Below are 14,129 nucleotides of genomic sequence, written 5' to 3'. Positions count from 1 at the left end.
AGTAAAGTAAATCTTCCTAACATTAAGTAAGGCTTTATTACATAAAATAAAAGTACAAATCTCAGAGGTCCTGGGAACCCCAAGTTCCTTCTGCTGAAAGCCTGTTCCACATATTCAGCACCCCCTCAGTAAAGTAAATCATCCTTACATTAAGTAAGACATTAAACAAAAGTACAAATCTCAGCGGTCCTGTGGACCTCAAATTGCTTCTGCTAGAGGCTATTTCCCTTCTGTAATGTAAATTTTCCTTTCATAAATTAAGACTGTATTATGTTAAATAAAAGTACAAATCTTAGCAGGAGCATTATTAATATGCAAATTTCTACTAACCATTTTAGTGCCTCCCAGGAAAGCTATATATTAATTTACCCCTACAAGCAAGTAAGGATTATGCTATAATTTAGAGCAGCTTCTATTGCAGGCACTATGTGTGCACTACACGCCTCCCGTTTCTCCTGTCATTTTTCTCTTAGTAGCAGGGCACTGTCTAACATACTGACCCGCTCCTCCTCCCCCTTGCACCCCCTCCTTCCAAGCATCTACAGAGCAAAGTCAGAGGAGACCAGAAAACAGCTGAAGAAGGTAAGTGAGTAGGTAAGTGGGGCACATACAAGGAAGGGGGAGGGGGCACAGACAGGACTGGAGGACACTGAGCGATGTATTAAGGGCAACAAATGCCCCAGAATTGCGTCTGAATCAAAAGGGCAGGAAAGAGAATTCATTGTCCGAACAATTAATTGAGCCAAAACAAAATGAAAAATATGTCTTAAATTACTTTGGGCCTCGTACACAAGCCTAACTAACTTCAACCCCTTCTGCCAGCCAACCTCACTTGATTTATTCCTGTGGCAACATCAGGGGAGGAGGTGGTACAAATTTTGTAAAGGAGGTAGACGTATGTTAGTAGTAGCAGGTCAAGGTAACAGATGTTTGGAACATATCTGATTACATCACTAGTTTTATTGGATATAACATTTGTAATTGTGAGCTTTGAAAAAAAAAAGAAGGCAGGGGTAGATTATTATATAACAGCTTTTTTATAAATATAAACCAGTAATTTACAAACAAGGGGTCCGTGTATAATAAGGCAAACTGGTGAACATTTTTAAGCGAATTTCCACACACCTATCCAGAATCCCGTATAGTGGTGGCAGCACTACAAGATTACTGTGGAAACAGCAAGTCTCTTGGTTTGTCTGATAGTTGCAGATAGTTGTTTAATAATGCCTCTGCTACCCCTGACATTTTCTGTTGTAAAAGTAAATGAATTCTCTAAACTTCTACATATGATTCATTCTTGTATGAGTAAAGCTTGATTAGAAAGAGAATTTATGTATATGCTAAGGGTGTAGACTTCAGGCTTCTTAGGGTGATGTATTAGTATTTTATTATTTGCATTGTGATGGTCTATATTTGCTTGTCTGATGCACTTATTTTGGACATCACTGTCACAAGTGTTTAACAAAAGTTTGAAACACAATAAAAGCAAAAAAAGAAAATCTTCACATGCGAAGTGCCGTAATTGTTCCACTATTTCTCCACTAGAGGGTATCAGATATCTATGTAATAAAGGAACACCTAGCACAAAATAAAACTAGTATTCTTGGTGTCACCAAAGTTATGTTATACGTTATGGGAATTGGCCCAAGATGTACTCGTTTTCATATTAAAATCATATATTAGTGAGCTCTGTGTATTTGATAGACCATTCAAGGTCTTCCATGTTGGTTATTGTCATTTAAATAGCTTTTTAGGAATTACCGTAACTCGCCAAAGTGATATTGTGATACATGTGCTTGTCGCAGCTCCAAATAGCTACTTGTTTCTTAAACACAGAGTTTTTAACCTACATTTTTCATGATTTAACTGCAATACATTTTAGAGGGAAACATTGGCCTGACTTACATCTAAGGCCTGCGGGACATGTTTGTGTATATAGTGTATTCCGGGTGTCCAATGTGGAAATTCAAAATATATTTTCTCCATTTTCTGTATCTTATCAGAATTTAAATAATCGGTATTATAACTTAGAGCGGACATGTCCCAAAGTCTAAATTGTATTTCTCATACTAAGCCCCTCCTCCTTTGTTTGGCATATTAACGAACGTAAATCATTTTATTAATTGATATATATTTTCAGTGCTAATTATAAGGCTGTAGATCCTGATTTCTTATATATAAAGCAAGTCTATGTTGTATACAAGAAGTACAATGTAAAGTGCAATATGGCTGATAACATTATTGTTGTAATATCATTTAATGCTATTTAAACTCTTAGCATACACTAGGAAGATGTATTCCATAGTGCTTCTGAGCTATACACTGAGTTTATTCTTTTTTTGGTAATGTTAATGAAGTCCTGTGTGTCCAATGAAATTCTTTCCTCCATAGAATTGAATTAGTCAGAACGCAACGGTCTGGATGATTGAGACTGGGGCCATTCTATTGTTTACTACAAGGCATTATGGTAAGGAGTTGGGTTGTTTGTCTAGTAGAATGGCCCAATATAACAGCTAGACTGCAAATAAATTGGCAATATGCAGCTGATTAAAAACATTATATTATGCAAAAACTATAATAGTTTTAAAAAAACTAAAGAGCACAATAGTTTTTGAAAACTATAGACTATAAACTATAAAGACTACTGGTTTTAAAGTATAGAAAGACTGTGCACTGCCTGCATCTGATGTTTCCACTGTGCTTTCATCATCTAAAATATTCCATAACATGTTTGTCTTTACAGGATGCAGAGAATCAGTTACAAAAACAAATGAAGTATTCCCTGAAGAGCTTTAATGGAGACAAACAGCCACGCTGCCTTTTAAACAGCAGGTCGCAGATTCTGAAAAGTCTAGCCTGATGATGACAATTGCAGGTAATTTTTCATTCTTACGGGAACGGCAGTTAAACCAGAAAATAAATAAGGTTTGTGTATACAGTACACAGATGTAAATTTATGTGTGTATGTGTCTGTTCTATTGAGTGCTTGCTGTTTGTGTAAGTGAAGAGTTCTCCCCTGTGTCTTATTTAATCCTGGGTCTACAAGGTAACATAAGTGGAGAGAGCGAGGTAGTTCCTCCTCATTCCTCTAAGTGAGATCTAATTGTGGCTGTTCTGTCTGCTGGCAGATGTGGTTTCTACATAACAACAGCCCAGAGACAGGGCTGCTTGATTAATGCCTCCAGCTGTCATATGCCCCATTATCTGTGCATTTGCATAACTTAATGGCTTAGGACAGAGGAGAGAGGATGCTTAATTTAATGTTTAGCAGGCCCTTGATAGCTGAATAATTTAAGAACTGTCAGGGGAGGTCAGTCCTATAGCGAATTTGTTAGACAGCTATGATTTCTGCATATTGTTAAAGTTCTTACTTAGGAGAATATGAAAAAAAGATAAGAACAACAGTGCCTGAAAGGAGAAACATTATTGGTTTTCTGTTAACCATTGCTTGCATTCTGCAGGGAACTGAAGTATGTCTCACCCCAATAATAATAACATTTTATTTAAGATAGGAGGGAACTGGAGATGGAAGATATTTTTGTATTATCATTTCTGTGCTGCAATGAAATGAATTAGGCTAATTTAATGCTAGGTTCTAATTATTTATTCCCTCATGAAGTTTTAACATGGAAAGCAAATTACTGATGGTGCAGGGTTGAGTCTAATGGTGCAGGGTTGAGTCTATATCTTTATTACGGAGTGACTATTAGAACGCTTTGAAGAATAAAGCAAACTGATACATGAGCTAGCATGGAGTTCTCAGAGCAGCTTTTCTTATTTCCCTGGAAGCTGGTGTGTTGGACCTGTTTTTGAATGTGGATCACAGACCAGAAGTTGGGGGGGGAGTATGGTATAAGCATAAAGGAGTAGGGGAATGGCCAGGACAGGTTACCAAGAGTAGTCAGATCTTTCACTTTTATGACCAGATAAAAAAAGCCATCATGCAGGAGGCCAGGACTATGTAATATTTATACATTGCCATGTCTACCTACAGCCACTAGTGGCCACCCTTCCCTCTTAGGAGCACCCGTTTAATGACTTAGGACAGCCACGTTATCCTTATAATAGCCCTGCCTTTATACCTGCTCTACCCTCCAGTCTGGGCCTTTGCATTGTAGTGTATTCAGCTTTGCTGTTTCTCTGCTTCCTGGCCTTGTGCTGTTCCCTGTTGAATTCTACCCGTTTGATCTGACTTGTTCTGACCTTGCTCTTGGCTTCTAATTTGGCTCCTAATCGTGATCTCCTGGTATTGGCCTGGCTTTTTGTGACTCTGCTCCTAGATTCCGATTCGGCACTGATTTGTTTTTCCGGTTCTGACCCGGGTTGCCTGACTACGTGTGCCCTACCTGAGGGGTCTCTGCTGTGAGTCCAGTGCCCTGCTTGTGGGCTACTAGCCATGTTCCAGCCTTGTGCTCTGCCAGAGGTCAACGTCCGCTCTGCGGTCCCCCATCTGACGTCCGCGGTCCCCCATCTGACGTCCGCTCCGCGGTCCCCCATCTGACGTCCGCTCCGCGGTCCCCCATCTGACGTCCGCTCCGCGGTCCCCCATCTGACGTTCGCTCCGCGGTCCCCCATATGACATCCGCTCCGCGGTCCACCATATGACGTATGTCCCCTATCCGATGTCCACATCTGCCTTATCACGCTTATTGACCAGTCCTGTTTCTCCTGTTCTGCTAGCAAACTCCAGTATAGACTGTTAACTGCATACATTCAGCCTCTTGTGTATTTATTTGCCTGTGTTTACCTACCTACCAGTTATGATACATCGTGGGGTACAAACAGAGCCCCTTGTATGCCCTGCAACTGGGCTCCTACCCGACCAGCTTGCCCGGATCCTGACGCCATAATTAATGGTGTTTGTTTACTTAAGTGCAATTAGCCAGAAGAAAGTTGTGGTTTTTAATAATGGATACCACAATATGTTAGGATGGTACAAAAGAAGTCATCTTCTGCTTCAAGAAAACCCTGGTTGTCTTCTTAAAGGTATAGCTTAAAATGTCTTTAAATAATTTCACTGATTGAATTGTGTATTAGGCAGGGACAGCTCACCCTTCCTAGGGAAACTAGTAAGTTGAAACCACAAATCACCTGAAAAATAACCTGTTAACATATCCTTTAGTGAATAAACCTTTTAAGTCTTGTGACAATGAACCATTTGGAAGTAACATTTATATTACATAGGAAACAATACATAGGATCTATGCTCGTGTAGATAGAGATCTATAGACTGAACTGCTTTGCTTACAAATGAAATAACTGAAATTATTATTATTATTGTTCTATGTAGCGCCATCAAATTCCGTAGCGCTGTACAATGAGTAGACAGGACATAACAAGTAGTATGTAACATAATAAAACTGAAATGTTGCCATCCAGTAATGATGTCTCTAGGCATCAGATAAGTACCAGAGAAGAATCCCCTGGATAGTTATGTGATCATACATGTGTAGTTAGAGTAACCCCTTAATGACCTTAGGTTACATATTATCACAGTGTCATTGCAGACGTTGTTGGAAGCAGCGGGCTCTATACGGACCCTGCTGGGATCTCTGATCACCCTGCTGGTTTATCTTACATACGGCAGAGTTTGTCTTCCTGATCACTGTGTAATCGGCTACAGTGGAGGTCTAAGTAAAAAATAATATTAATTAAAATTCAAATAAAGAATTAAAATAAAATAAAGTAATTATATGGCCCCAATAATGTCACATCTGGTCACAAGATCCCTGATTTCTACAAAAACCAGATTATAAACCAAATTATAAAATTGTAAAAAATTTAAAGAAAATAGCCTATCCCACTAGAAATACAAACTATAAAAAAAACTTTGGTGCCCTCTCCAACACAAATGTTTTAAAAATAATAATAAAACACAGTATAGCATGGCGCTTAACTAGAAACCTGGGGACTCTGGTGCAAAACTTGCCCCCAAACAACTTACTCATACTCACTAACACACACCTTCTCACCCCACTTACACACCCATGGTTATGATCACCTACACATCCATGCTCATACACACAAGTACATGTCCATGGTGATACACACAAGTACACATCCATGCTCCTGCTGCAGTCCTGGTTGGAAGGGCCCTTCCTGAACTATTTTGAACCAGCATGGGGAGACAGGAACAAGAAGTCGTAGGGGTCACAATGGGCCCCATTGTAGTTATGCCAGGGGAGAGAGCATAATGGTGTACTTGTATGAATGCAGTTCAAAGCAAAAGCTCTGCTATGTGTATTTTGTGTGGGTAAAAACAAGGGAAATTACAGCTAAATAAACATGTGGTTTCAAAAAGCTGTCCTATTTACCTTTGCCATGAAGGGATTAATTAGCTGCAAATTCTCCTGATGGTGCCATACATTTCACCCCTACTCTGCTGATCACATGCCTCCTGCTAGTCTCCAGTGTATCTCTACTGTGGAATTTAGAAGAGTTTTAGGTAGACAATGTTTAATCCAGTAAATAAATAGGAAAAGAACATGTAAGAAATCCCTTATTACAATGGCAAATATGCAAATGATTACAAGGGGTTGATGCTTCCATTTAGACTTAAGTGTTTACTATCCCATTCCTGGGTTGCAGTATCTAAGGCACAACTAAAGACTCAAGCACGAAGACATAATTCTTAAGGCAAATAAAGTAATGCTGAAGTTTTCAAGATATGAAAACAATTAAAAAAGAAAAGGGCTCAAGTCTCCCAGAAATGCGTTTGTTTCTGACGCATGCAAGTATATCCCTGATGCGCGCTCTCTCTCAATGCCTTCCAGTCCTCTCCATCGACTGCTTCCATGTCCCTGTTTCCTTTCCTGCAGCTCTGCTTCTTGTTCTTCTGTCTTCTTTCTTTGTCTGCTTCTCCCAGGTATCAGCTCCATTAACAAGGCCTCCTGGAGTGCTTCTTTAAAAGGGCGAAGCCTCCACCAACACCTTCTCCCCTGATTGGAGGAACAAAGAAAGGCTGTCCACATGGGACACGTCATGGCTCCGCCCCTTTGCAGAAGTACTCCAAGAGGCCAGAATATTCCAGACGGAAGGTAAATATTGCGCATACTTATAATAAACATACTTTACCACAGCCCAGCATGCGCTGACTTTATGGCTAAACCACTGCTCGTCTGAAAAGGTAGTGGTACATATGATGCTATTGTTTGTTATTTTTCCACAAAGTTTGGAATTTTGAAAGTGAAATATATAATTGGAGAAGAAACAATCCATTTTAAAGTGAATGTGATGTGGTTAGAAATCTAATGTAACTCTTAATTTGGTGATATATAATTTAGCGTAGGAGCAGCACTGATTGTTATGGTATATGCATTGAAGGGAATAAATTAATACTGGTATACATGGGTTCCTTTTCTGCACGTTTGCAGGGTGCTTATTTTATCCTTCTATGGGCATTACACTTCTCTAGACATGTCTTGTGGATGCTAGATACTTTTTTATGGCCTCAGATGTGCGTGTTATAATGTATCTTTTTGTGCAGAACAGTTTTTACATTTGATAGAAGTTGTTTTCTATTTGATTAAAATGATGCTTTCTTACTAGTTGGAGTCTAGAACCCACTATCGCTATTTTGGGTTTGTTCAGAGAGTTGAATAACAAACCATGCATTTTTACCAAATGTTAACACCAAAGGGTCAATGAATCAAGCTCAATAGATACAGCACAATAGTGCAGTGATTGGCTGAAGGTAATGGGAGATGTAATAGACCAATAGATGGAGTGCTAGCTCTGCATTACTTTTTGTATACATAAAAGCAGTTTTACCATCCGCCACCTGCAATCACAATCAAGGTTAAGTGTAGTGCTGGCTGATTCATCACAGTTGTATAGGGTGTGGAATTCATGAGCATTTCAAGACCTGTTTTATACTGAAAAAGACACAAAAATCAAAGATAAAAACCTATTCAGCATTTCCACATCTGATGTATTGGCACATAAATACACAGGGCATGAGGGCATGGTATATCTACAAAAAACAAAAACTTTATTTTTAATACTCAGTGGACTGAATCTTACAATAGAGTCTAGACCACATGTGTAACGAGTTAATGAAGTTAGAGTTAAACGAAAAAGAGCCCCTGGTGTAGAAGACATTTCCTGGCTACCTATGGCAGAATTACTCATGGGTAGCTTCTCTCTTCAGCCAATAGGACAGGATAGAAGCTGTATTTTTCCTGCGCTTCAGCCAGTGCAGTTTTTTCTTTTATTTTTGGCTCATCTGGCTTCTTTATTTCTAAGGCCTGCCAAAGGGGTAGTTCAGTCTTTCTCCCCTCTGGAGAATCCAGTCGCTAGCCATAGTTAATATTGGTCTCCTTGGGTTATGAAGGTATTTGTTTCTCTGTGCATGTACCTTTAAAATGTCCCTGCAGTGCTTTTCAAATCTAGAAAAGATTAATTTCCTCTGGCTGTTCTTTTTCTGGTTCCCAATAGTAGCTGCTTTATAATCTGCGTTGAGAAAGATTGCAGATTGAATATTCACCTTTCAGTCGTTTTGATCTGCCTTTGGCGGCTCTCCTGTTGCTGGCTCTCTGATGAAGAGTTAGCGTGCTTCCTACCCCATGTATCTGCATGTTTTTCCGCCCTGCATTATGAATGCTTGCCCACTAAGTAGTCTGTGCTATCTTATTACAGTATTATGGATTGTTCTACAGAATCACACAAATCTTTTTTTTTTGTGAATCAAAGTTTTTATTGAGTTTTGGTGTAAGTTTATCAACAGAGGAGGGAACAAAAATAGGGGTGGTGACATATACACAAGAGGGAGTCCTGACACAGCAGGGCAAGATGTGGTACACAGAACACAAAAATAAAATCAAATAAGAATAACAATACAGTAGACGACGCAAATTAATGACAATAAAGAAAGAAATATACAGAGACCCATACAGGAAAAAAATAAAAAAGGGAAATGGGGGGGGTACATGGCTTGGCAAACCCCACAACACCTTCCAGGACCCAGCGGCTACTCTACGCATCAGCCAGACGCACCCTTACAGAGGGGTCCTCCACAAAACGGGACCAATAGAACCACTTCCTCCCATGACGCGCCTCCTGCCTCGCATGCCCAGCCACCAACTCCTCAAGAACTCGTACATTCTCCATCCGCAATATCCACTCACGGAAGGCGAAGACACCTTATTCCAGTGCAGGGGGATCAAGGCCTTAGCCTCATCGAATAAGTGCCTCAAAACAGACTTCTAGTAAGAGGCAATCGAAGTAGGAGTATGGTGCAACAAGTAAGACAGAGGTTGGAAGGGAGGCGGGGAATCAGTGAAAAGACCAAGAGTATCACGAATCTTCCTCCAGAAGTGGACAATAAGGGGGCACTCCCACCATATATGCAGAACCGAGCCCCCCGGGTTACCACAGCGCCAACACACATGGGGATAGTCAGGAAATATGGCATGCAAGCGTGCTGGGGTACGATACCACATCGTAAGGAATTTGTAAGAAAGCTCCTGAGTCTTAGCACTAATAGAACAAACATGAGTCAACTGAAAGATTTTTTCCCATTCTGGCCGGGACAGCGAAACCCCCAAGACACTCTCCCACTTCCCAGCGAAGGCAGGCAGAGGGTCCCCCAGCCCCAGGACGACAACCCTATATAAAAGAGAAATCCCGTGCGCCGAGAGAGCATTCCGCCTGTGCAACCCATCAAAGAGAGTAACCTCCCGTATAAGATTGTGTTTTTGCGTGATGGAGTTAAAGAAGTTACGCAATTGCAAGTATTGGAGGGAGTGCAGGGCAGAGGCGGCCACCCCTCGAAACAGATCAGAGATGGAACGAAGCACACGTCCGCACATATAGGCACTCAGTGGCAATGAGTCCTCAGACCGCAGCAATAGAAAGGTCCCTCCACCCAAGCCCGGGGGGGAAATCTGGATTATGGCTAACAGGGGCCAAGGGCGAGGGGTAAATCGTCAGATTATGTTTACGGTGCGCGACGTGCAAAACAGCAAGGGTAGCCAGCACAAATGGATTACCCCCAGCTGCCCGCCGAGCCGCCCCAGGGACCAACCATGGCAGGACACGAAGAGGGACAGAGGCAGTAAAAGCCTCCAGAGCGATCCACAATTTGTGGGATGGATGGTAACTCCATTCCAACGTCCTTAGTAAATGACAAGCAAGATAGTAGGAGTGGAGGCACGGCAAACCGAGACCACCCTCAACCTTCGGCCTTTGCAACAAAGAGAGCGCCAACCGCGGAGTCTTCCCGGCCCAAATAAAAGAAATGAAGAGCAATCGAATCGAGGAGAAATAGGCTCGAGGCACCCTAATAGGCAACGCCTGTAACAAATACAACACCCTAGGGAGCACATTCATTTTAAATGCAGTAATCCTCCCGACCCACGAAATATAGAGCGAACCCCACGACAAAACATCCTTCCGGATCGCCTCAAGAAGGGGGGGAAAGTTAAGACTATACAAAAGGGAAACATCAGCAGCCAACCACTGCCTCAAGAACATCCTTGCAGTGTTTAGGTAAATAGTGTTGCAAGGAGACCACATGGAGTTGCAGTGGAGGTCTGTGCTGCAATAGTATAGACCTCCATTAATTGTAAAGCTCCTTGGGCAATTCAGGGGAGATTAGATGATCCCTCCAATTTGCCCATAATCTCCCCTTGGGGCATACAGAGGGTAAAAAAAAAACCCCCAACAAGGTCAGGAAGTAGGCAAGACTGGGAAGGGATGGTAGTTGACATCATGCCACCATAGAGATAAAAGGCCTGCTACAAAGACCAATAATCAAATGCTATTGCAGGGGCAGAATGTTCCCAGGAATGCCTAAAGTGAATTCTCATATGCCTCTAGAGGCAAAGAGAGTGGCAAAGAATATCCCAAATCCAAAATAGGAAAAGAAAATGATGATGAGGCCTGCTTAGGTCACTTGTTTACGCTGTATGCTTTGCGTATCACATAATTTTAAGCCCTACAGGACAGCCTATTGTCTTTGGACTGGGTGGGCAGCTTCCTCTCCAAGACCCATTTCAGCCTTCTGACTGACTCCCTAATCACATCTCTTCATACTGCTTGCAACAGAGAGCTGGGATTTGGGGTCCTCTCCTAATGTTATGCAAAATATAACTTCTAGAGAGCATAAGAGATGATCCGTGTTTGAAAAAGCATATAAATCTAGCACTGAATGGGTCAAAACCCTGATCTTGTTGACAGATGCTTTGATGTATGTGACAATGTATAGCTCCCTTCTAGCGTTTTATCACACAGTGATACTTTATGCAGATTATTTAACCTCTTAACAAATAACTCTTAATTTACCTTCTTTCTATTTCACATATTGTTAACCCTTCTAGTGCTATATAGCCCAGTCAGCATTGGCATTCAAGTTTAGTTTTCTTTTTATTCAGTTAAAGAAACGGAAAGCCGCAGTTGCAATATATAACACACACTGTCATGCATCTTGTTGTCAGCTTGGCTGCTAATAAGCCTTAAGCTTTCTCCTGGCCTCAGCTGGTTGCCTTGGTAAACACAGTCCATGTAATTTATAACAGGCCTTCTGTGTCTCTTGGGTTATTAACTAGTTCAGAGCGGTGTAGTTGGAAATCCTTTGAAAGAACTAAATTCTATTGTCCTTTAGTGATCATATTTCCTATTGTTGTTTTTAGCAGCCCCAGTTCTACTTATAAACGCACATAAAAATAAATAAAAAATAAGCAAATTCATAAAGTATGCTTACTCAACCAAGTTATGAACCAACCATTAATGAGACAGTCTATGCAATGCCAGTTAAGTATAGATCATTTCTGGTACAAAGTGTTGCAATCACTATAACAACCAATTCAATGTTCCTGATGATTAATTTTGGGACTTAGCACCAAAATGATATATACACACTATAGTTTCAGTTTTAGTAACCAAACATTACCTAGAAGTCCTGGACACAATTTATTTGCATTAGACCTTTACATAGAAACGAGATAAATAAATGATTCCATTGTTTCCCTCCAAACTTTCAGGATGGTTGGCGTATGACATATCAGCCGTTTTTTTGATATTTTGCATAAGATACAGTTAATCAGCACATAGTTTGTTATCAGGATATATAACCAAGTTACTAATTAGCATTGTGAGCTTGTATATCCCATATACTGCAGGGTAGCACTTTACTTAGGTTCCCATGCAATCCTTGAAAAATGTTTGATGCAGTCTCCCTATACTTGGGATATTGCCTTTTCTGCATCATATGCACATGTCATGTTAAGTAAACCTTAAAATAGATTAACCAACTGCGAATAGCAGACCCGGACTGGCCATCTGGCACACTTTGTAGAGTGCCAGGGCCCCGCCTCCTGATCGCGAGTCTGGCCCTGGCTAATATCTTAATATAGGTTAATTAGATTGAGATACACAGTAATTGCCAAAACAAGTTGTTAAATGTAATCTCAGTTTCAGTAAAAATGTAATTTTGATTGCAATAACTTATTTTGAAAAATCAGAAGGAGTGTACTGGAAAGGAAAATGATGGAGCTACATCAAATCGGTGCCTATGAGTAAGCTGCTATACCCACAGAATGCACAGCAAATTCAAAGTGTAATAATGTATTGACAACACCAAAAGTACCCTTAAATTGACACTAAATTTAGCAGGAGAAAATTAAGCACTTGTATATAAAACAGATCTACCAGATTAGATCACTGGTTGATGACCTCTGATGCTGATCAATGATCAGTACCTTAAAGAGTAATTAATCAGATAACAATTGACTAGGTTACTAGGAACACAGCATTAATTGTGACTTGGACACAAACGTTAACCCTTCGATGCTGCAAATGCTAACCACACACCATTGATTAGATAATGCTGCCACAGGCTGCCACTCTCCCTAGCTTCTATGAGAAGAACATTTTAACTAAATATCTAAAAAACAATTACATTGATTGCCAAATAAAAGGTAATTTTAATTCATAATTTTAGTTACTCTTAAAGTAGTGATGATGCCAGTAAAGCAAAAACAGCCTGTTCTGCATGTGGATACCTTTTTGTTTATTCCAGCCTGAAGCCATCAAATACTTTTTATCCATTGCCTGCATAATTTATGTTGCATGTTGTTAGCCAATTGTGGATTTCAGCAAATTATTTGTTCATCACAGTATGCCTATTTTTGCTATCTGCTTTTCTGATCATGTAAGTAAACAAGAGCAAAATTTCAATTATTATTTTCTAAGCAACTAAAATGTGTGCTGTAGAAAAGTAGTTCCTGTTTATATTGATTATGAGGTCCTCTTTATAACCCATTGGGACCCACTTTGGCATTAGCTGCAAATATAGTTAAAAAGCAAATTGAATAAGTAATATTAAGTATCCTGATCAATGGCCAGGCCCAGAGCTTTTGGTTGCACTTATACCATCATACGGCCACTGGTACAGGAAAGTGACTGGATGGTTATTTGCCTGTCAGCCCCTGTCATAATACACATGTTTTTAGTGCCACTTATGTTGGACCTCTGATACCATTCCTGCTGACTATGACTTTTCAAGCAACTGCATTCCACCTGCCAGCATACGTCAATAGTTTTATCACTGTGTAATCCTTTGCATGACAATTAGTTTTTTGAGTGTAGGTATAGTGGCAGAATTTGATATTGATATCTGCCTTTACGTTTAACAGTCTAATATGGGGAGAGAAAACGTGACGTACTTCACTCATACAATGCTTGGCACACAACACTAGAATTCAACCATCGTGCTTTCACTTTAATCCCACCTGATTCTAGCCACCTAGCGGCTAGATTATTTTCCCTTCTATTTAAGAGAGTTGACCGTTTCAGTATTCATTAAGGATAAACATGTTTTACTTATTAAGCATAAATTTATTAAGTGAACCGGTCTCAGCTTTTTAACATAAATCCCAAGAAGCAGAGGTTCCCACTTTAAATTAGACAAATCATGGAGTCAATGACGCTTTGTGTTAATAAAAGACAATCAAATTTCAGGGCTTTGTGTGAACACAATGAGAAATTAAATATTTTTTTCTACGCTGTTCTTCCAATATCCTCTGTATTAACATTTTAATGAATCACCAGTTCACTTTTTTAAATTTAAGTTTAATGATTAAAACAGTTTATTCTTAATGAATACTAAAACAGACAACTTTAAATAGCAG

Source organism: Sceloporus occidentalis, unplaced genomic scaffold (genome assembly GCF_023333645.1).
Source record: "Sceloporus occidentalis isolate IW3139 unplaced genomic scaffold, rSceOcc1.0.p SCAF_24, whole genome shotgun sequence".
In the NCBI taxonomy this organism is placed as follows: Eukaryota; Metazoa; Chordata; class Lepidosauria; order Squamata; family Phrynosomatidae; genus Sceloporus; species Sceloporus occidentalis.
Note: the sequence above shows the minus strand (reverse complement) of the source record.